Source organism: Zalophus californianus, chromosome 2, assembly GCF_009762305.2.
Source record: "Zalophus californianus isolate mZalCal1 chromosome 2, mZalCal1.pri.v2, whole genome shotgun sequence".
NCBI classification, from domain to species: domain Eukaryota; kingdom Metazoa; phylum Chordata; class Mammalia; order Carnivora; family Otariidae; genus Zalophus; species Zalophus californianus.
In genome coordinates this window covers 77670290-77695672 of record NC_045596.1, presented here as the reverse complement: position 1 = coordinate 77695672, position 25383 = coordinate 77670290, and the positions used below count along the sequence as shown (strand labels likewise).

General features: G+C 39.1%; 1 protein-coding gene across 2 annotated transcripts in view; it reads right to left on the bottom strand.

Annotated features, from left to right (window-relative positions):
- Positions 1–25383, bottom strand: part of BMPR1B (bone morphogenetic protein receptor type 1B) — a 402661-nt gene that overhangs the window by 256457 nt on the left and 120821 nt on the right. Inside the window, exon 1 of one of the 2 annotated variants that reach the window (XM_027600411.2) lies at positions 1561–1626. The exons of the other annotated variant lie outside the window; for it this stretch is intronic. The gene's annotated coding sequence lies outside the window, so the exon portion shown is untranslated. Of the gene's footprint in view, positions 1–1560; positions 1627–25383 lie in introns of those variants that run through there. 2 annotated transcript variants of the gene reach the window in all.

Below are 25383 nucleotides of genomic sequence, written 5' to 3'. Positions count from 1 at the left end.
CATCAAAGCTGAACTACAGCAGGCTAAACCTTCTTCACGAATTGATTTTTTAAATTAACAATGTTTGTCTAAAACCTATTTTTGTTAAAAAAAAAAGAAAAATAGAGACAAACATTTCAGTTTTCTCATAGATTATAAATCAAAGAAAAATTGAAGGCAGCTACATAAACAGTCCACTGGCTACATCTGTTGTATATGACACAATGATCTCTAATGTGGAGCATTTAGCCTACTCACCTCTTTGCTGCCATCTTTGAATAAACACGTCTTGAAGCACCATTAATCTAAGCTATGAGGGATATTTTTCTTTCAAGAACAAACACATTTTCAACTTTGGACTATACAACTGTAAAACCAAGAGAAAAAAGAATTTTGCGATGCTTGTTTACATTCAAAGTTGAACATGATGCTGCCAAATCTCTCCAATGAGAAGTTACATTAAAGGACATAAGATATCAATACTATTTTTAACTATTATTCTTCTGTATCATGGCACTTACAAAATAACAGTTCTGCCTAATCCTTAGAGAGCCAAGAGCTGGAAATCAGTAGTTTCATCATGGATTTAACATAATTTTTAAAAACCAGTAATGATCAAAAGACTCTTTTTTTATACAGCCATTTAAATAAGAAGTATGCTAAAACGTCTAAGTACAAAAAAGAACAAGACCTAGCAGCCTCTCTCAGTATTCAGTGCCTAAGATTACCCAGTTTGAAGAAATAGGACAAGTTTAGTTTCTTCAAATAATTTCCAAATAACCAAAAGTCAAAACAACAATGCTTCCCTATTAGAAAAATGATAAAAAGGTATGTCAAGGAAAATACACGTCTTGTTTTATAAATATCTTTTAGACTGTTCTATTGGGGGCAATAAGCAATATAAACTATTCCCAAGAGGAAATCTTTAAAGAGCCAACCCTTTAAAATAAAAAAAAGGAACAAATGTGAACCAAAATCAGGTATCACAACATGTAGAAATCTCTACATAAGTGGTAAAGTTTCTCTCTCTCCCTCTCTTTCTCTCTCTCCTCCTCTTTTATAAAGGCCATAATGGCTATATTTGGTGAGGGGAAAATGGTAGGAAAGGAGGTATAAATGCTTGCTATTTAAGAAAAGCTTGTCTGTGCCAATACATTGGAGAAACTATTCAAAAACAGTTGATCCATGTGAAAACATGATCCCTGAAATGTTGCCAAGGTCACAAAGACACAGGGTGATCTCTGACGCACAGGAGCACCATTTGCACATTTGTAAAGAGAACTGGGTAGGGGGCTATTTTTATATTATACATCTCACTGCAAGCAAGTTGGGAAAAGAAAACGCAGGTCCGTTGTGCTTTTACAGTATTTCATTTCACTGTCCTTCTTGTGGGGTTAGTAAAATATTAGCAGTGCCCTGCTTATGAGATATATGTGAGCCCTTTCATGGTGGGAGTTAGCAGCACTGTTTTAAAGTGAAATATGAGAGCAACATTACAATTTCCAAATTCAATTTCAATAACTACATTAACATGACAAGGTTCTCAAGAACTGCCAAAGACAACAAAAATGGACTGTTTACCTTGAGTAGCACATTTCACTGAGGGACTCAAATGTTGTACCTCAGCCCACTTTATGCTGTTATCCATTCCTGACTGTGCCCCACACCAGTAGGTTCTCTCCCTCATTCTCGCCTTTCTTCAGATTAATACCTTCCATTTACATTTTGCCTTCTACTGGTGGTTCGCAGATGACCATTTTATAGGATGGAAAGGCACCAAGAAATTTTGCTTGAAGTCGTATGAGACTCCAGCTAGAGAACAGCAAGTGAACCCAGTTCCTGAGCACTGAATAAAGAACATCTCTTTCTTACCAATTAGAGAAAGCCAATTTCAGTTTGTTTATGTGAGAAAGTCTCAGCTGCTCTTTAATAGCTTGGTACTTAAATGTGTTTCCCAAATTTGTGAAATAAAGAAGAAAAGAAGTCATATTTTCTCTAAGAATATGGGCATGTATTTCTTTTTGGGAAGCCCACACAAAACACGGTGAAGAGTCCACTTCACACAAATTTACTATTCAAATATTGAAAAAGCATCAGGGTAAAGCTTCATTAAGGACCGAAATGGTCCAATACTATAGACAGAGAAGGCCTATGTTGGGATTGATTATAAACACCCAAGTACAGAGTCTAAAGCAAAGAATGTGAAGTTTTAAGTGTCCTTTTTGAGAAAGTGAAAATAATTTTTTTCAGTTTTTTGACATTATGACTCATTATTTCTCATTTCTTAATCTTTTAATCTTTTCATGTCTTAGATGATAAAGGAAGATTATTATTTCTTATAGAGGAATATTTTTATTTTAAACATATCACATTGCTGTATTTTCCTTTTGCCAACATAAATAAACAACATACATCAAGAAAAAAATAAACTGTTCTTGTCATCATTAACACTTACAATCTATTGGACCCCATAGTGCTAACTTCTTTATGTCTGTAACCTTCATCAAAACCTTGCAGAACTGATATTCCCACTTGGCATACAGAAAAGCTGAGACTCAGAATGTAAAATTACTCACACTGAACTCCAATGCTCATTATATCATATCTTCTTAAGAAAGAGTATACTCGTCACATTGACAAAATACACCAAAATATACAAACTTTAACTTATAAGTTTACCTAATAATTTTTAAAAGACTTTCAACAACCTATCTCTACTAATTCACCTATTCAAAGTCAACAGATAAATGAAATCTGAGAGAAGAATCTGCCTCTCCTCTTGGACTAATTCTTACATATCTTTTAAGATCCAGTTCAGGTACCGTGTCTTTTTTTTTTTTAAGATGATTTATTTATTTGTTTATTTATTTATTTGACAGTGAGAGAGAATGAGTGTGGGGAGCGGCAGAGGGAGAAGCAGACTTCCTGTGGAGCAGGGAGCCTGAAGCGGGACTTGATCCCAGGACCCTGGGATCATAACCTGAGCCGAAGGTGGACACTTAACTGACTGAGCCACCCAGGTGCCCCAGACATCATGTCTTATCTGAAGTTTCCCTGCTCTCCATACTGATATAATTACTTCTTTAATAGGTCATATAATTTATTTAACTATTAAATGCAGTTAAAAATTACTTTTTTCTTTTTTTTTTTTTTTTTTTTTGTCCTCAGCTCCCAGTGCAGTACCTGGTACACGTTCAATAAATCCTTATGTTCAATAAATGCTTGTTCAAAGAACACACAAATAAAAGTGCTCAGCCTTGAGACCAGATAAAATCTCACACGACTATGAGTCAAACCTTGCATTGAAGACTCCCAAAGTTTAACAGGTACATGAGTCATGTGGACAGCTTATTAAAATGTAAGCTAAGATTCAGCAGGTGTGGAGTGGAGCCTGAGATCCCGTGTTTCTAGTAATCTCTCTCAGATAATGACATGGCTGCCGTTTCTCAGACCACCCCATGGGCAGCAAGTACCTAAACTACTGGGACAACACACACCAGACTTAGTGAATGGCTCAGAAAGCCATATATTCCTCTTGAATGTTAACCTCTATGTAGACCTGGCTCCAAACCTCAAGTTATTAAACTTCATAACTAAGAGCAATTATGTGTTTATGTGTGTTTCCCTAGATGAGACACCAGCTTTTTTGAAAAGGACCATTCTTAATGATGTGTGTTTTTTCAGTCCCAAGAGGCAGGACAGTACCGTATATGTAGAAGGGACTCAGTTTCATATTAGTTAAGTAAATACAAAATTAAGTACTCGAGGGTAAAAGCTATCAGTGATTTGTCTATCCTCTGTCACAGTGCTTGGCATGGTGCCTCAAACACAGGAGAACCTCAGTAAATCAATGTTGAATGAATGAATGAACAAGCAAACAAACCATTCCCTCTCTGTAAATCATCAGGCTTTTATCACCCTGATCAATGCCAACTTCTGGCACTTGATAAAAATTCAAACTGATCTGGTAAGCCCTAGATATTAATGAATTTGCAGTGTTACAGGGATCATACAAATGATCTCTTTGCTGTTCTATTTTTGAATGTTACCTTTTTTCCCCCAACATTTCCTTTTTGCTGCGCCAGGACTGAAATTTGTGGCCACTACTGTTTTGTTTTAAACTCAGGATTACTGCCACTTCAAAAACCACTAGGACCTAAAAGATTAGTGTTAGCCATGTGCTGGAAGCCTTTCCAATCATTCTCTCCCCTTTTACTTTTTAAGTATCAGGGTCTTAGCTTTACACGTGCACACAAATTACTACATTCTAGGAAGATATGAATAAAACTTTACATTTATCTTCTAAATGTACCTTGTTAACTAGTTTCTGTTATCAAAAGGGAAGAGTTATCTGCAGAAAAATGTTTCTCGTAACATTCAAGAGAGGATATGATGGTTGGATTGAACCAGCTTTCATTGGTTTCTCTTTGCATATTTCAATAAATTAAGATGTAGATGTTATGTGCTATGGGAAAATGCTAAAATTATTTAACTGTTTAATGTGCCAAACAAGTATGAAACACCTACTATACACAATGCATATATTAGGGTGCTGTGAGGAATATAAATATCTCAATGGAATATAAATTTCTCAATAAAAAGAAAATTCATATAACAAAAACTTCATGAAAATAGAAAAGGATAAAAAAATATGTAATTTTTACTTCTACATTATTCAAATACTACTTTTAAACTAAATGTAAAAATAAGTAAAGTTTTAAAGACCTACACTGGGCTTAAAAAGATAACAATATTTGTCTTTTCCTTTAAATACGTCTGCTATGGATGGAAATGTGCCCCCTCCCCAAAATTTATATTGGATCCCTAACCCTCAATGTGACAGTATTTGGAGATGGAGCTTTTGGGAGGTAATTATGTTTAGATGAGGTCATAAGCAGGGGTCCCTTATGATGGGATTAATACTCTTATAAGAAGGGGTACCAGAAGAATTCTCCCAACCCCCTCTCCTTCAATCTTCCCTGCTTGCTGCCCACCTCAACCACCAAAATTAGGACACAGTAAAAAATCAGCCATTTGCAAGCCAGAAAGAAAGCCCTCATGAGACTAATCATGCTGACACCCTCATCTCAGGCTTCCAGTCTCCACAACTATGAGAAAAATAAATTTCTGTTGTTTTGAGCCACCAACTCTGTGGTACCTTGTTATGGTAGACTGAGCTGATACAACTTCTCTGTTGTTTTTATACCTTTATACCTTTTTATAAGACTTATTTTATACCTTTACATAAGAATTATTCTAGGTCATAATTAGGTAATCAAAACTGCCACAGATGTGTTTTTTATGATATACTAAGAGTTTCAGAAGTAGAGTTGGGGTTAATAATTATTCATTCTTCAATTAATTGTTCAGACAGAAAGAGAGAGCGAGAGAGCGAGGGAGAGAGAACTCTGCATTTATTTTAACAAGTAACTCAGAAATATGCTTTGGGTGAGGGGTTACCTCATTAGCAATAAGCGCAGACATGCAGACATTCCCCTACACAAAACCTCTTTCAGCAGCATCAGAAAGAGAATGCTTTTTGCATGTGTCACTTCTCAGGTCCAAGCCTCTAGCACGCTTCTTGTTATATGCAATTAGCTCCATGCCAAGATTTAGTACATTTCATAATAAATCCCTTGACCGCATTAACTGCAGGCTTGGCAAAGATGGAAAGGCTCTATTCACGAAGGCAGAAAACAAGCCACAGGACTTACCCCACAGCAAAACTCACTTGCTGGATGCCAACACACTACAAATTTCAACAGCCTGCCATGGCCTCCCTTCATTCCTCCCCCTCTGTCTGGGGTGGAGGAGGGGGCAGAGAAATACAACCTGCCATAGGACTATGGTTAAAGGGTATATAGGAGTGAAAAATGCTACACTCAAATTTGGTTTGTTCACTTTTTCGTGCTCCTCCTCCTAAATCTTGTTACCAGCTTGTTCCCTTGACTAACCCTCCAAACCCACCCACCCCACAAAAACCTAAAGTCACTCCACAGATGAGATCCAGAGTTTACCCTCATTTAAACAGTAACCATCTGTTGCTTACAGGAAGACTGTGGCTCCCACTCAGGCTTCCCGTTTTGGAACAAGAAAGCTGTGGTACATTACGGTTATTCTGTATGGGAAAGCTCTCTGCAGGACAGCCGCATCAATGAAAAAAATGGGGGAGGCTCACGACTATCCTCTGTTCCTTTTGCGACAAAGAGTAAAAACCTTTTGTTTTTCAATAACCACTTCTTGCACTGAAAGAACCAGAACTTTCTCACTGCAGAGCAGAACATGTATGATGGGCTTTGGAGTTGCACAAACCTGAATTTCAGTCATAACTTGGTTTCACTTCACTAATTCGAATCTCAGTTTCTTCATCTGGGAAATGGAGATAATGAAGAGTTGTCATAAGGCTTAGACATGTTTGGATCACAAAATATCTATCCTGTATAGGATACTCAACAAATTCTTGGGGTGTCTGGGTGGATCAGTTGATTAAGCATTAGTCTCCTGATTTTGGCTCAGGTCATGATCTCAGTGTTGTAAGATCGAGCCCCGTGTCGGGCTCCGTGCTCAGCTTGGAATCTGAGATTCTCTCTCTCTCCCCGCCGACTCTCTCAAATAATAAATAAAATCTTTTAAAAAAATACTTGATAAATTCTAGATATATAATGATATATTATTTTAAACATTTTAACCACAGTCAAATTAAGATGAAAATATAAGAAGGCAAGGAATAAAATATCTTTATTAAAGCTCTATTAAGTTCCCTTTTGGATAACACATTTGGAACATCAGCATTGAACTATTTACAATAAAAATTCATTAGGAGGGAGGTCTCTTGGATCCCACACAAGTACTTCTGGTCCTGACATAATAAAAGGACTTCATTATAAATTTCTTTCTCATTCACTGAGGCTCCAGTATACACTTGAAATAACAAAAATAAGGCTCCTGGGTGCCTGGGTGGCTCAGTTGGTTGAGCGACTGCCTTCGGCTCAGGTCATGATCCTGGAGTCCCGGGATCGAGTCCCGCATCGGGCTCCCTCCTCGGCGGGGAGTCTGCTTCTCCCTCTCCCGCTCTCCCCTGCTTGTCCCCACTCTCTCTCTCTCTCAAATAAATAAATGAAATCTTAAAAAAAAAAAGGCTCCTGAAGCCTATATTTTATGTTTTTAAAACTAATCCTATCTCAATTTTGTATTGTGTATGATATTTAATACTGGTAAGATGTTGGGTTTTCAGTGTAAAAAACAATGGAGTAAGTGGTTTCCTTATACATCTATCATTAACAGCTTTTCTAATAATAAAATCCGATAAAAACAATTCAGTCCCATGTGAATAAACTTACAACAAAATGTTTGAAATTGGGACTAGACTAGAAATGCTGGGTCACTGTCATTTTACTTAGGGGCACAAACTTATAGTCAGTCCTCCTCAGTCTTGATCACGGCTTTATCACAGTTTTGGACCAACTCACCACTAATCTGTTTTAGTTTCTTTAACTGTAACATGATTAATAATGGCACCTACTGCATGCAATGTGTAAAGTTAAATGTTTACAAGGTTCCTAGAACAGTGCCTGGTCCTTAAAAAAGCACTCCATATCGTTACTGGTATCTACACCGTCATGACGACGAACAATTATATAGTCACAACTACTTGCATCAGCCAAACACAGCCTATGTTTTCCTGCTCCCGAACTTTACCTGCCATCATCTTCTTCCCTACTTTTGCCTGTCCAAAATCCTCTCCTGTCCTCTGAGGGCCAGCTCAGAAGCCACATCTCCATATCCACATCTTGAGCCTCCCACCCATAATTTACCATCACTTTGGGCACCACCATCACATTTTGTAAAAGAAAAGTAGGTACCTAAACTATTTTTAATTAGACACATGTACAGGGTGCAAATCAAAGAGGAGGGGGTGAGAAAGGAGCTAAGGAGAGCTGGGGAGATGGGAAGAAGAGAAAGAACAGGAAGAACATACACCAAAGTATGACAAGGGCTCATCGGGGTGACAGAACTAATGGAAATATTTATCTTCTTCTTTTTTGATCTTATACTTTCAAAGTGGTCTAAAATAAACAAGTCTAACTCATGTAATTAAAAGAAGTGGAAGTTACTACTGATAAACAAAAACAAGGCTTAACTGACCACCTCACTGCTAGCCCAAAATGAATATAAGAAGGGATCCCAATGCAGGAAGCATCTAGAAAAGATCTGTTCAGGTGAAGGTCTTCACCCAACTCTATGAGGTTAGGTTCCAATCTGTTCTTTATTTAAAGGATTGCTGTAAAGTATAAATAATAAAACAATAAAGAAGTACTTATAAACCATAAAAATAGGACCAGTGAAAATCGTTAGTTGGGTTTTAACTGCGCTGAATGCCTACTATGTAGTCTATAAAACAGGATTTGCATCATCCAAGTCACAAGATAAAGAAGAAAAACAGCACAAGGTCTGGAGGGCTTTGTCCTACTACGAAGCTCCAGCTCCTTCACAAGCAAAAAAAATGGCAAAAATATTAATTTAGATGGCAAGCATTTTCTTCATCAATTCTGCCACTGTAATAATGTCATAATTACCCACCTCCACTGGGAGTTTCTCCAAGGCAAGGAGGAGTTTCACATCCAAATACCCACCGTTTGGCACATAGTAGGAAAAATAGAAATTCAGTTTGTTGAATTTAGCATTAGGACTGGTAAATTAAATTTTTTATTCCTTCTAATGTGATATTTTTCTTTTTTAATCCAACTACACTCTCTCAACAGCCCTGAAGATTCTGCCCTCATCATTCTACAAACTATGCATACACACCTGGCCTTCTCTCTGTAAACTGAACATTTCTATTTCCTTCAAAGCTCCTAATGTGTTTTTGGTTTTGTTAGCAAATTCTAGTTTTATTTTTTTTTAAAGATTTTATTTATTTATTTGACAGAGAAAGCGAGAGAGCACAAGCAGGGGGAGCAGTAGGAGAGGGAGAAGCAGGCTTCCCGCCGAGCAAGGAGCCTGATGCAGGGCTCGATCCCAGGACCCTGGGATCATGACTTGAGCCGTAGGCAGACGCTTAACCATCTGAGCCACGCAGGCGCCCCAGTGAATTCTGGTTTTAATGCATAGTGAGCAGGAAATGATATTTGCCATATTTCTATTTTATGAAAGCAACCGATGTTTTTTGACTGGCAGGTGATCAATTTTTATGAATGTGTGACGGGCCCTTGAGAAGAACGTGTCATCTCTATTGTCAGGGTATATAATATATAAAGATATATCTCCATGAGTCCCACCCCGGTTATGCTGTTTAGATCTTCTATCTCCTACTAATGAATCTTCTGTCTACTTGATCTGTCTTATGCTGAGTGGAGGACGTAGAAGTAACCTATTAGCAACGGATTCTATCTGTTTTCCTTTATCTTTGGTGGGTTTTGTTTCATAAAGGCTATTGCTGGGTTATTTGGAAAATACTTTGTTGAGGATTGTGGCAGTTAGCACTGAAAAGTGTCCTTTGTGATACCTAATATGGTAAGTCTTGACTTTTGTTTTATCTGTTATCAGGAGGCCTGCTCTCTTCCTGTGTGTCCCTATGCTTGATGTACCTTCGTCCATTCTTTATTTTTGGCCTTTTAAATCACCTTGTTTTAGGTGTGTCTCTAACAAAATAGTATATTGTTGGGTTTTGTTTTAGATGCCAAAATAAAAATCTTTTTCTTTTACTAAGTGAGTTAGCCTCACTCACATCTATCATTGTGGCTGATATATTTGGTCTCAAATGTATCATAATCTTGGGTAATTATGTGTATTTTATTATATGTGCTGTTTGCTCTTTTATTTTAAAAGATTGTAGTATTTATGAAGCACTCTATTTTTGATATACTGGTTACCTTGGTACTTACACAATTTCAATGTCCTTAAGTCTTGTTTTTTTTCTTTAACCATTGCGATCTGTGGGGTTTTCTCACTATCCTTTAATACCACCTATAGCCCACACAAAAAAAGAACTTTTACTAGCATCCTCTTTTCCCTTCCTCTAATTTTTTTTTAACTGTGATATCTCACTTCTACCTTTTAGTCTTACATGTATACTTACTTATTTTAAAATAATCACTACCAGTCCTTTTGCTCAAGCTTTCCTAGTCGTCATTTGGTTGGACACAGTTCATTCTCCAGCAGATTCCTCATGAAAGTTGATGGGCACAAAATTCCCCACTGCTTTTCTAAAGCCTTGCTATTTGAAGGACAGTTTGGCTCTAAAATTCTTGGTTCATATTTTCAGTTAGTTTAGTATCACAATAAAAACTGCTTAATGGCTGCTTGCTTTCTTCATATGCTGGTTTTGAAAAATCTGATGCCAGTCTAATTATTTTGCCTTTGTAGATTACTTGTTCTTTTTGCCTACTGGCCTCGAGAATTGTATCATTATCTCTGAAACTGGCTAAATCTCAGAGCAGATTTTTTGGGGTTAATTTTCCCATGCAAGCTTTTTAATGTGCAAGTCATTTTCTATTTCTGGAAGGTTTTCTTGGATTATGGTCTTAAATAGTGGTTCCATACATTATTTTGTTTTTCTGCTTCAGCAGACAATGCAAATATTTTTTCTTCATTGCCGGTCTTCCACTTCCGCTACTTCCTCTCTGATCCACTTTGCTGCTTTGTGTCATTTGTACTCTCTTGGCATTTTTCCCTGTATTGCTCTGTTGCCTCTTATTAACTTTCACTTGAGTCCATTTTCCCTTGGGTGCCTTGCAATTTATCTTTATTTTTGACATAACTGTCTTTTCCTTCCATTTATTTCCTAAATTCGATACATACGCTATTTTTCATTTTTTTTCATTTCTGCTTTTAGTTCCTAAATTTCTGATTAAAGGTGGGCTTTCATATACTTAAATACTTGCTAAATACATTTAATTCTGTTTGGAGGGTAGACATAGGGTTTTTTTCTCCTTCCTGGTTGTTTTTCAGAACAGGGGTGGTATTCCACCTGATTTTATTAGTGATGTATATGAAAATTCATTTCCTGATTTTTCTTTAATAGACCTGTATCGATTTTATTTTCCTTTTGTTCACTTTTTGATACTGGAATATTTTTGGTTCTCTTTTCTGTCAGTCTGGCCAAGTTCAGGTTCTTTTGCTGTTTTGCTTGGTCATTTATTTATTTGATTTGGTGATAGGGGGAAAGTGTTAAATTCTCCAAGACTCTGTTTATCTTTTGCTTCCTAGAGCCCCAAATTTATCCCCTTCCTTTCTTTTCTCCTTCACCATCTAATTACCAAAGATTCTTTTTTTTTCGTTAGAGAGGGAGTAGGGAGGGGCAGTGGGAGAGGGTGAGAGAGAATCTTACGCAGTCTCCACACCCAGCACGCAGCCCAACGAAGCACTCAATCGCATGACCCTGAGATCATGACCTAAACCAAAATCAAGAGTCAGACGCTTAACCAACTGAGCCAACCAGGTGCCCCCCACAAAGAATTCTTCTTTTCTTTTTACTTTTTCCTCCCTGAAAAGCTACACATTTGGAAGTTTGTCCCAACAAATTGTTGGTCTGGACCTTTTTAATATTCTTTGAAATCCTTTTCCTTCAGTCTTGCTCTGCTCTGCCCAATTTCTTTTTTAGTGTTCTTGGATTTGGGCTACATTTAATCTCTCTGGCAATGGTCTCTCCAACTCTTGCTCGTGGACCAAACCAACACCCCGTTTCCTGCTCCCTGCCGTTTTACTCAGTCTGCATTTGTACTCTGCAAACCTGCAGCAAGAGCATGACAGGGGGAGGAACGGCACCTTGCAGGGCTGCCAGGAGCAGAGTTACTTCACAATCTCAGCATTCTCTGCCCTCAAGGAATACTGAGGGTATACTTCTGCAAAAAGACTTAATTGTGAATTTAAATCATTTGGGGAGGTTATTTACCACACTACCCTCCCTTGTGCTCAGCTACCTGGAAGGTCTACAGTCATTTTCAAAATGTCTTCCATGACTTTGAAAAGAATATGGATTCAACAACTTTGTTGTGTTATATATAGCATAGAGCCATTATATATTTTTTCTTAAGCCCAATGTGGGGCCTGAACTCACAACCTTGAGATCAAGAGCCAGATGCTTAACCACTGAGCCACCCAAGCGCCTCAAGAGCCATTCTATTCAAATGTAGTATTTGTGTGGCTCCACTCTCTTAGATGCCCACTGATTTGGGACCTGCTTTGGTCAATGGGTAACAAAGAGCATTACATTAAAATCTCTCTCTGAACAGTTGCATTTATCAACTTCTACCTGCTGCTCAGTTAATTTATCTTTAAAAAAATTAAGCTATGCATTTAGATACACACAAGTTAGGAATTACTATATCTTTCAGGATATTTGACTCTCTTACGGAAAGCAGTGACCTTGTTTTATCTGTAGTAATGCTGTTTCATCTTCAAGTGTTATTTCTTCTTCCAGAGTCAGGTCACCAGGACTGTCAGATACAGAGCTCTGTTATTTTTCTGGATTCATGTTTTCTTATTTTTGGCCTCTGAAGATTTCCCTTTGTATCTCGCCAGCTCAGCAACACATTTAAAAATCATATTTAACATTAGTTTGTGCTTTCTACATATTTAAAAATCCTGATTTTTCAAAATATTTATTCTGTCCAAAATGGAAGTGTTCCTTTTCTATATAAATTAAACATTTCCTTCAAAAACTATAGAGCAGGGGGCGGAGCAAGATGGCGGAGGAGTAGGAGACCTAGATTTTGTCTGGTCTCAGGAATTCAGCTGAATAGGGATCAAACCATTCTGAACACCTACGAACTCAACAGGAGATCGAACAGGAGAGTAGCAACAACTCTCTGAACAGAGAAGCGACCACTTACTGGAAGGTAGGACGTGCGGAGAAGTGAATCCGAGGCAATATTCGGGAGGATAGACGGCGGGGGAGGGGCCTCCGCCGGCCGCTTCTGGCAAGTGCTAGAGCCACGGAGCACAAAATCGGACCTTTTAAAAGTTGGCTCGGCGGAGGGACGTCGCTGCAGTGGCTAAGCGGGGGGTGGAATCCTCCCGGGACAGTGTGGTCTCAGGACCCTTGGGGTCACAGAGAGACCGGGGGTGCCTGAGTGCGGCAGAGCTCCCAGGTGTCGGGGCGGGGAAGCCGGCTGCAGATACGGAGCAGAGTCGCGGGCTCTCAGCTCGGGGTTGCCATAAACTGTGATCTGTGGCCCAGTCAGGACACGGCTCCCCCAGCAAGGACCCAACAAGCAGCAGATCCGGGGAGACTCCCCTTCCTTCCCGGGGAGGAGCGGTGCGGGAACGCACTGCAGGGATCTGCTGGGTTTGGAGACTCCGAGCGGGGTCGGGTGCCAGAGATAGCAACGCTCAATCACAGGCCAGGTGAGCACGGAGTGCGGCCAGAGACCGGGGACACGGGAGTGACTGCTTTTCTCTGGGGGCGCACTGAGGAGTGGGGCCCCGAGTTCTCGGCTCCTCCGGGCGGAGACTGGGAGGCCGCCATTTTCGCCCTGGTCCTCCAAAGCTGTACCGAGAGCTTGCAGGGAACAAAAGCTCCTGAGAGCAAACTGGAGCAGCTTCCTTAGCCCGGACCGACAAGGGCGGGGCAATTCCGCCTCCGACAAAGACATTTGGAAACCACAGCAAGAGGCCCCTCCCCCAGAAGATCAACACAAACAGCCAGCAAGCCAAGACCAAGTTGATCGATCAAGGAGAATAGGAGAACTCCAGCGCTAGGGGAATACTGCACATAGATTCATGGCTTCTTTTTTTTTTTTTACCATGATTCATTATTTCATCAAAGTTAATTTTTGTTGACTTTTTTTTATTTTTCTTTTTCCCTTTTTCAACCAACATCTAATAAATCCCTTTTAAAAAAAAAAAAACATTTTTTATTTTTTTTTTCATTTTTAGAGTCATATTTTATCCCTTCATAGTAGTTATCCTTGTTTTTGGCATATATATATAAGTTGTTCTCTCCTTAAAATTTTGAGGTACAGTTTCTTCTAACAGATCAAAATATACCCTAAACCACTAGTGTATGGCTTTGTTCTAGTCTCCTGCCTGATCACATTCTCTCCCTTTTTCCTTTTTTTTTTTTTTCCTTAAATCTTCTTTCTTTTTTCAAACAACTTATCTTACCAAGTCCTTTTATAAAATCTTTTATAATTTTCATCTTTACAGTCATCTTCCATCCCTTCATTGTATCAACCCTTATTTTGTACATATATGTCTTTCTTCCTTTAAAATTTTAGGAGGCACTTTTTTCTAACAGACCAAAATACGCCCAAAATCTAGTGTGTGGCACTGATCTATGCACTAGCCTGATCATATTTGATCATATTCTGCCTTTTTTGAATTGTTTTGTTTTTGTTTTTATCTTTTTTTTCTTTTTTTTTTTTTCTTTTTCTCTTTCTTTTTTCTTTCTTTCCCTTTCTTTTCCCCTGGTTTCAGGTCTTTTCTGATTTGTATACAGTATATTTGCTGGGGACGTTGTAAACCTGTTAGCCTTTTGTTCTCTCATTCATCTATTCTCCTCTGGACAAAATGACAAGACGAAAGAAATCACCTCAGCAAAAAGAACAAGAGGTAGTACCGTCAGCCAGGGACCTACTCAATACGGACATTAGTACGATGTCGGACCTAGAGTTCAGAATCATGACTTTAAAGATACTAGCTGGGCTTGAAAAAAGCGTGGAAGTTATTAGAGAAACCCTTTCTGGAGAAATAAAAGAACTAAAATCTAACCAAATCGAAATCAAAAAGGCTATTGATGAGGTGCAATCAAAAATGGGGGCACTAAATGCTAGGATAAATGAGGCAAAAGAGAGAATCAGCGATATAGAAGACCAAATGATGGAAAATAAAGAGGCTGAGAAAAAGAGAGAGAAACAACTACAGGATCACGAGGGCAGAATTCGAGAGATAAGTGATACGATAAGACGAAACAACATTAGAATAATTGGGATCCCAGAAGAAGAAGAGAGAGAGAGAGGGGCAGAAGGTATATTGGAGCAAATTATAGCAGAGAACTTCCCTAATGTGAGGAAGGAAACAGGCATTAAAATCCAGGAGGCACAGAGAACCCCTCTCAAAATCAATAAAAATAGGTCAACACCCCGACATCTAATAGTAAAACTTACGAGTCTCAGAGACAGAGAAAATCCTGAAAGCAGCTCGGGAGAAGAGATATGTAACCTACAATGGTAGAAACATAAGATTGACAACAGACCTATCCACAGAGACCTGGCAGGCCAGAAAGGACTGGCAAGATATCTTCAGAGCACTAAACGAGAAAAATATGCAGCCAAGAATACTATATCCAGCTAGGCTATCATTGAAAATAGAAGGAGAGATAAAAAGCTTCCAGAACAAACAAAAACTAAAGGAATTTGCAAACACGAAACCAGCCCTCCAAGAAATATTGAGAGGGGTCCTCTAAGCAAAGAGAGAACCTAAAAGCAGCAAAGAGCAGAAACGAACACAGACAACAGACAGTTAAGAGTCACCTTACAGGTAATACAATGGCACTAAATTCATACCTTTCAATAGTTACCCTGAATGTAAATGGGCTAAATGCCCCAATCAAAAGACACAGGCTATCAGATTGGATTAAAAAACAAGACCCATCAATATGCTGTCTGCAAGAGACTCATTTTACACCCAAAGACACCCCCAGATTGAAAGTGAGGGGGTGGAAAACCATTTACCATGCTAATGGACACCAAAAGAAAGCTGGGGTGGCAATCCTTATATCAGACAAACTAGATTTTAAAACAAAGACTGTAATAAGAGATGAGGAAGGACACTATATCCTACTTAAAGGGTCTATCCAACAAGAAGATCTAACAATTGTAAATATCTATGACCCGAACATGGGAGCGGCCAATTATATAAGGCAATTAATAACAAAAGCAAAGAAACACATTGACAACAATACAATAATAGTGGGGGACTTTAACACCCCCCTGACTGAAATGGACAGATCATCTAAGCAAAAGATCAACAAGGAAATAAAGACTTTAAATGACACACTGGACCAAATGGACTTCACAGACATATTCAGAACATTCCATCCCAAAGCAACGGAATACACATTCTTCTCTAATGCCCATGGAACTTTCTCCAGAATTGATCACATCCTAGGTCACAAATCAGGTCTCAATCGGTACCAAAAGATTGGGATCATTCCCTGCATATTTTCAGACCACAATGTTTTGAAACTAGAACTCAACCACAAGAGGAAAGTCGGAAAGAACTCAAATACATGGAGGCTAAAGAGCATCCTACTAAAGAATGAATGGGTCAACCAAGAAATTAAAGAAGAATTAAAAAAATTCATGGAAACCAATGAAAATGAAAATACAACTGTTCAAAATCTTTGGGATACAGCAAAGGCAGTCCTGAGAGGAAAGTATATAGCAATACAAGCCTTTCTCAAGAAACAAGAAAGGTCTCAAATACACAACCTAACCCTACACCTAAAGGAGCTGGAGAAAGAACAGCAAAGAAAGCCTAAACCCAGCAGGAGAAGAGAAATCATAAAGATCAGAGCAGAAATCAATGAACTAGAAACCAAAAGAACAGTAGAACAGATCAACGAAACTAGGAGCTGGTTCTTTGAAAGAATTAACAAGATTGATAAACCCCTGGCCAGACTGATCAAAAAGAAAAGAGAAATGACCCAAATCAACAAAATCATGAATGAAAGAGGAGAGATCACAAGCAACACCAAAGAAATACAAACAATTATAAGAACATATTATGAGCAACTCTATGCCAGCAAATTAGATAACCTGGAAGAAATGGGTGCATTCCTAGAGATGTATCAACCACCAAAATTGAACCAGGAAGAAATAGAAAACCTGAACAGACCTATAACCACTAAGGAAATTGAAACAGTCATCAAAAATCTCCCAAGAAACAAAAGCCCAGGGCCAGATGGCTTCCCAGGGGAATTCTATCAGACATTTCAAGAAGAATTAATACCTATTCTCCTGAAACTGTTCCAAAAAATAGAAATGGAAGGGAAACTTCCAAACTCATTTTATGAGGCCAGCATTACCTTGATCCCAAAACCAAAGACCCCATCAAAAAAGAGAATTACAGACCAATATCCTTGATGAACATGGATGCAAAAATTCTCACCAAAATACTAGCCAATAGGATCCAACAGTACATTAAAAGGATTATTCACCACGACCAAGTGGGATTTATTCCTGGGCTGCAAGGCTGGTTCAACATCCGCAAATCAATCAACGTGATACAATACATTAACAAAAGAAAGAACAAGAATCATATGATCCTCTCAATAGATGCAGAAAAAGCATTTGACAAAGTACAACATCCTTTCTTGATCAAAACTCTTCAGAGTATAGGGATAGAGGGTACATACCTCAATATCATAAAAGCCATCTATGAAAAACCTACAGCGAATATCATTCTCAATGGGGAAAGGCTGAGAGCTTTTCCCCTAAGGTCAGGAACGCGGCAGGGATGTCCACTCTCACCACTGCTATTCAACATAGTATTAGAAGTCCTAGCCACAGCAATCAGACAACAAAAAGAAATCAAAGGCATCCAAATCGGCAAAGAGGAAGTCAAACTCTCACTCTTTGCAGATGATATGATACTTAATGTGGAAAACCCAAAAGACTCCACCCCAAAACTGCTAGAACTCATACAGGAATTCAGTAAAGTGGCAGGATATAAAATCAATGCACAGAAATCAGTGGCATTCCTATACACCAACAACAAGACAGAAGAGAGACAAATCAAGGAGTCTATCCCATTTACAATTGCACCCAAAACCATTAGATACCTAGGAATAAATCTAACCAAAGAGGCAAAGGATCTGTACTCAGAAAACTATAAAATACTCAGGAAAGAAATTGAAGAAGACACAAAGAAATGGAAAAACGTTCCATGCTCATGGATTGGGAGAATCAACATTGTGAAGATGTCAATGCTACCTAGAGCAATCTACACATTCAATGCAATCCCCATCAAAATACCATCCACTTTTTTCAAAGAAATGGAACAAATAATCCTAAAATTTGTATGGAACCAGAAGAGACCCAGAATAGCCAGAGGAATACTGAAAAAGAAAAGCAAAGCTGGCGGCATCACAATTCCGGACTTCCAGCTCTATTACAAAGCTGTCATCATCAAGACAGTATGGTACTGGCACAAAAACAGACACATAGAACAATGGAACAGAATTGAGAGCCCAGAAATGGACCCTCAACTCTATGGTCAACTTATTTTTGACAAAGCAGGAAAGAATGTCCAATGGCAAAAAGACAGTCTCTTCAACAAATGGTGTTGGGAAAATTGGACAGCCACATGCAGAAGAATGAAACTGGACCATTTCCTTACACCACACACAAAAATAGACTCCAAATGGTTGAAAGACCTCAACGTGAGACAGGAGTCCATCCAAATCCTAAAGGAGAACACAGGTAGCAACCTTTTCGACCTTAGCCGCAGCAACTTCTTCCTAGAAACATCGCCAAAGGCACGGGAAGCCAGGGCAAAAATGAACTATTGGGATTTCATCAAGATAAAAAGCTTCTGCACAGCAAAAGAAACAGTCCACAAAACCAAAAGACAACCGACAGAATGGGAGAAAATATTTGCAAATGACATATCAGATAAAGGGCTAGTATCCAAAATCTATAAAGAACTTATCAAACTCAACACCCAAAGAACAAATAATCCAATCAAGAAATGGGCAGAAGACATGAACAGACATTTCTCCAAAGAAGACATCCAAATGGCCAACAGGCACATGAAAAAGTGCTCAACATCGCTCGGCATCAGGGAAATCCAAATCAAAACCTCAATGAGATACCACCTCACACCCGTCAGAATGGCTAAAATTAACAAGTCAGGGAACGACAGATGTTGGCGGGGATGTGGAGAAAGGGGAACCCTCCTACACTGTTGGTGGGAATGCAAGCTGGTGCAACCCCTCTGGAAAACAGTATGGAGGTTCCTCAAACAGTTGAAATTAGAGCTACCGTTCGATCCAGCAATTGCACTACTGGGTATTTACCACAAAGATACAAATGTAGGGACCCGAAGGGGTACGTGTACCCCAATGTTTATAGCAGCAATGTCCACCATAGCCAAACTGTGGAAAGAGCCAAGATGCCCATCGACAGATGAATGGATAAAGAAGATGTGGTATATATACACAATGGAATATTATGCAGCCATCAAAAGGAATGAGATCTTGCCATTTGCAACGACGTGGATGGAACTGGAGGGTGTTATGCTGAGTGAAATAAGTCAATCAGAGAAAGACATGTATCACATGACCTCACTGATATGAGGAATTCTTAATCTCAGGAAAGAAACTGAGTGTTACTGGAGTGGTCGGGGGTGGGAGGGATGGGGTGGCTGGGTGATAGATATTGGGGAGGGTATGTGCTATGGTGAGCACTGTGAATTGTGCAAGACTGTTGAATCACAGATCTGTACTTCTGAAACAAATAATGCAACATATTTTAAGAAAAAAGAAAAAGAAGAAGATAACAGGAGAGGAAGAAAAGGGGAGTATGTCAGAGGGGGAGACGAACCATGAGAGATGATGGACTCTGAAAAACAAACTGAGGGTTCTAGAGGGGAGGGGGGTAGGGGGATGGGTTAGCCTGGTGATGGGTATTGAGGAGGGCACGTTCTGCATGGAGCACTGGGTGTTATGAACAAACAATGAATCATGGAACACTGCACCAAAAACTAATGATGTAATATATGGTGATTAACATAACAATAAAAAAATTAAAAAAAAAAAAACTATAGAGCAGACATTTTTATAAAGTTCTCTATACAAGTTTCTTCTCTGGTAATAAATGTGTTAGCTCCAATAGCTCCAGTTTAAAAAAAAAACAAAGATACTCTGTATTCCCTTCTTGTGGTTAAAAAAAAAAAATCAGAATAGAAAAATGTTCAAACTGCACCATTTTATGCAAATTCTTAAGAACAGGTAGATGCGTTTGTCAGATCCTTCTAAACATCAATAATGATGATTTTCTTTAAAAAAGATGCAATGTTTTCAATTTGTTTCTTTTTATTGAGTCTTTTCAGTGACTGGATAGAAAACACACTGAAACCTCTGTTATCTGTGTATAGTTATCACTACAAAAATAAACTACCTTAAAACTCAGGGACTCCAAACATTAATTATTGCTCATGAGTCTATAGGTCAGCTGGGAGGCTCTTCAGGTCTCTAATGGACTCACACAAGCACGTGTCACACTCTTATTAGCTAAGGCAAATCACAAGGCCAGCCCAGGTTCAAGAGGTGGGGAAAGACTCTACCTTCTTAACAAGAAGAACTGTAAGTCACATTGCAGAGGACACAGATACAAGGATAAGGGAAAAACCAGAACCATTTTTGCCATCCATGAGTCCTAATCTGTACATACAAAACTTAAGTTTGTGGGTGATATTTCATGAGATATTATTAGTGTCTAAAAATTCTGTTACACCTGAATAAGGTTATGAAAAATTTCTGACACCACCTTGGAGTGGCCACAACTCTTACCTGTTTTGAGGGGATCCTCTGTTTAGCTGGCTTGAGGTCAGTTTTTCATATGAGGCTAGAATAGGAAGCAGCTCGTTAAGACTCTACTCAAGGGCACTGGAAATCTATTAAAGGCTTTTAACTGGGGGAGTCAGATCACTAGTTTTGAATCCTTGACGGATCACTCTGGCTTCATCGAGGGCAGTAGATGGACATGGACAAGACCAGAATCAGAAAAAAAATCCATTAGGTTCTAAATTATTGCACTGGTGTAGGAAAGATAATGCCCTAGATCTGGGTATTAATGGCAGAGATACACAACAGCACACAGACATGAGGAATAATTATAGGGTGGAACTGACTCTACTGGTAAATGTGTTTTCAACACAGCTACTATGTGTCAAATATCCTGATAGATTCTGGGGATTCAACAGTCCATCTACTCATGGAACTCTCAGTTCAATGAAGAACAGAGATATGGATCAAAAAGCACACACTTCTCAAAGTATGACTGAAAAATCACTTGCTTTCTCCTGCCATAGTTTAAATGCAAATGTACCCAATTTATTGACACACATTTAATCCTACAAAGACAGCAGCACAGGGGTCGCATACACCTGTCCTTGCCCATATTTGTTTATCAGTGTTTTTCCTACAACGTGAATGTAAATACTTTAGCAGTGCAATTACTCTCGATTTTGTCACAGTTCTTCCTAGTCCTTACTGTCTTACCCCCAACCTACTCAACTCCCATCAGCTGTCAAGATATTCAAGTTTTTAACCTCTGGATTAGAAAAATAGTAACAAATTAAAACTTGGCACAATCATGACAATGAAGCAAAAACAATTTATAAATAAAATAAATACAGTGTGAACAGGCATTCTATATTCTGTACCTTAAATTTTCTGTATTTTATATATTCTGACCAGAATGAAGAATCCTCCGTCTAGAAACCATTTTTAAGCATACTGAATGAAATGCTTATGAAGTGAATTAAGGAATATATTATGTATATTACATTAGGAAATGTATTCCCCTTGGATAAAAAATCAAATTAACTTATTAATATGTGGATGTTTTGCATGAATAATCCCAGATACCTTGTGAAAATAGAGGAAGGGTGTAAACAAATAAATGAGCATGTGTATCAGTATAAATAAGAAACCCTTAGGGAATGAGCTGTCACAGTCTTATTTGATTAGTAGCAGAGATAGAAACTATGAGATAAGGCTACCTAGAATGTCAACGGGATGGAATGCTAATACTTTGTTCTGTCTTGTTTTTGAACTCTGACGAAGTTACGGACCAGAAAACATACATACAGACAAATGTGGCACACAGTTTCAGAATTCACAGGCACTGTCTCCTACAAAGCTACCTCACAATCGCAATTACCTTATAAAAGCAAGAGCTCTGGACTGGAGCACAGCTGACACAGTTACCTTCTTCTTCGGTGCAAGAAGGGAGGTGAACTAGAACTCAGTTACTTTTCCAAGTCCCCTTTCCAAGTTTTTCAAAGTCTCTATGGGACACTTCCAGGAAGGGCAGATCCGTAGACAGAACCCTGCACTGAGAACCGGGTACTGCCTACAAATCCAAGGAAACCGGAAGAAGGGGAAAGAGGAAGGAAGGAACAGGAAGGCTGAGAAGCAGAAAGGAGGAAAAAGAGGAGGGAGGAGGGAGACGAGAAAGAAGGCAAAGGAGAGGAGAAACAGAGGGAGAAAGGACGGGTGAGAAGGAGGGCAAAGAGGTCAAAGAAAACGAGGACAGAGCCCGCTGTGGCTCACAGTTTTGCCGGGTGCCAGTTCTGATTCCACCTGTAAAGCAAATCCGAAGGTGAGGAGCCATCCATTCAATCTGCACTGTGAACCAAATCAGAGCAAAATGGTAACATTTTAAACTTATGAATTCCTATATTTATAATTACGGTTTCTGATAAGTGCTCCTTACAAAAACCAGTTCATTTTACTTCTAACCCACGATGCTTGAGGTCTGAAAAACCCTATTTGAAAACCATAGACACACGGGGCGCCTGGGCGGCTCAGTCGTTAAGCGTCTGCCTCCAGCTCAGGGCATGATCCCAGGGTCCTGGGATCCGGCCCCACATCGGGCTCCCTGCTCCGCGGGGAGCCTGCTTCTCCCTCTCCCACTCCCCCTGCTTGTGTTCCCTCTCTCGCTGTGTCTCTCTCTGTCAAATAAATAAAAAATAAAATCTTAAAAAAAAAAAACAAAACCCACAGACACGGTATCTTTTAAGAGTACTCTGATTCAAAATGACCTAAATTCAAATTTCCACTCTGATTCTAGCAAAGTTACCCTGGGCCAGGTAAATAAAGTCTCTGATTCTGATATTCCCCATCTGTAAAAAGAATATATTAAAATATTTCCCCTTCTTTAAAGAGTTATTGACAAGATGAAGTGAAACAATGTGTGCTAAGTGTGTACTACCCTAACTGTATAGAAAGCAAACTGTGACAAACAACAACAATAAAGGGAAAAGGCAAATGGCAAAGCTCCAGCCAAATTTTTACATAGCTCCACTCCCATTCTCCACCCTCAAACTACACTCTGATGAAGACAATAATGTTTCTTATTTCCAAGGTAAGGCAAAGATATATGTGTGCCCAGATGAAAGCATGTATCTGATGGTGGAATAGTTCTTGCTTCCTGGAATACAAAAGACACAAAAGACTATCACACTTTCCTCTGCATGCTATTAAGAAAATTTCCTTTATGACAAAAATTTTAAAAGACGAAACACTCCATGGAAGGATACCCTCCTCCTCAATCCTCCAATGGAGAAAAAACAGTGACAGACAGCAACATAGGACCCTTTTTCATGCCAGTAGTTCCAAACCTGACTATCCAATGGCTTCACATGACAACTTTTTAAAATTACACAATCCTGAGTCTGGAATATCCAGAGTTCTGAACTATGATCTTTTAGAGAAGGGAACAGCATTTTTCAAAGCCTCACAAATTTGGCCAGGTACACAGCCAAGTCGAGATACTTTCTTCCCTTCAGAGTCTTTCATTGCACTTACAAACCACTACAGGGTATATCAGTCTATTTTACAAAGGTTATTTTTAGAGCTGGAAGGGTTCTCAGCCATTGCTGAGGTGAAATCAATGGCCTTACTTTATTGCTAAAGAGAAGGAGGCCTAGAGAGATAAAAATATTTGCTCAAGCCTAGAACTGGAACCCAACCGCTTACACTGCCAAATTCTTGTGCTGCATCTTTTTCACCCATAAGCCTCTGAGAAAAAGAAAGGGTGGTTTTCTACCTTCAAACCACTTTGATTCATTGTACTTAGGGCCAATTAGCTGTTCTACCTTGAATTTATAGGCATATCTCAGAGATATCGCAGATTCAGTTCCAGACCACTGCAATAAGTCAAATGAAGCTGCTGGTTTCAAAGTGCATAGAAAAGTTATGTTTACATAACACTGTAGTCTATTAAGTGTGCAATGTAAAAGTGTACATTTCTAAAAAATGTGCATACCTTTAAAATACTTTACTTTTAAAAAATGTTAGCCATCATCTGAGCTTTAGTTAGCCACCATCTGAGCTTTCAGTGAGTTGTAATCTTTTTGCTGGTGGAGGGTCTTGCCTCAATGTTGATAGATGCTGACTGATCAGAGTGGTCGTTGCTGAAGGCTGGGGTGGCTGTGGAAGTTTCTTAAGATGACAACAGGGCGACTGAGTGGCTCAGTCGGTTAAGCATCTGCCTTCGGTTCAGGTGAGGATCTCAGGATCCCGGGATCCAGCCCCACACCGGGCTCCCTGCTCAGCGGGGAGCCTGCTTCTCCCTCTGCCCCTCACCCTGGCTCATGCTCTCGCTCTCTCAAATAAATGAAGAATAAAAAAAGATGAGGTGACAAAAAAAGTGTGCTGCATAAAATGACCCTTCCTTTCATGAACAACTTCTCTGTAGCATGTGATGCTATTTGATGGCATTTTACCTACAGCAGAACTTCTTTCAAAACTGTAATCGATCCTCTCAAATCATGCTGCTGCTTTATCAACTAAGTTTATGTAATATATTAAATCCTTTGTTGTCTTTCAACAATCTTCAGGGCATCTTTACCAGGAGTAGTTTCCATCTCAGAACACTACTTTCTGTGCTCAACTATGAAAAGCAACTCCTCATCTGTTCAAGTTTTAAAATGCGATTGCAGCAATTCAGTTGTCCTCTTTAGGCTCCCCTACTAATCCTAGTTCTCTTGCTATTTCCACATCGGCAGTCACTTCCTTCACTCAAGTACTGAACCCGCTCCCACCCCCCACCCCAGAATCATTCATGAGGGTTAGAATAAGCTTCTTCCAAACTCCTCCTAATGTTGATATTTTTACCTCTCCCCATGAATCATGAATGTTCATAATGACCCCTAGAAGAGTGAATCCCTTCCAGATAAAACTCTGGGCTTTGCTCAGATCCATCAAAGGAATCACTATCTATGACAGCTAGAGCCTTATGAAATGTGAAATGTATTTCCTAAGTAGTAAGACTTGAAAGTCAAAATGACTCCTTGATCCACGGGCTGCCGAATGGATGTTGCGTTAACAGGCATGAAAACTACATCCATCTCATTGTACATCTCCATCAGAGCTCTTGAACAACCAGTTACATTATCAATGAGTAGTAATATTTTGAAAGCAATCTTTTTTCTGAAGAGTAGATCTCAGTAGCCTTAAGATATTCAGTAAACCATGTTGTAAACAGATGTGCTGTCATCTAGGTTTTGTTGTTCCATTTATAGAGCATAAGTAGAGTAGATTTAATATAATTCTTAAGATATAATATAATTCTTAAGTCCTAAAATTTTCAGAATGGTAAGTGAACACTGGCTTCAACTTGAAGTCCCCAGCTGCATTAGCCCCTAACAAGGGCCAGCCTGTCCTTTGAA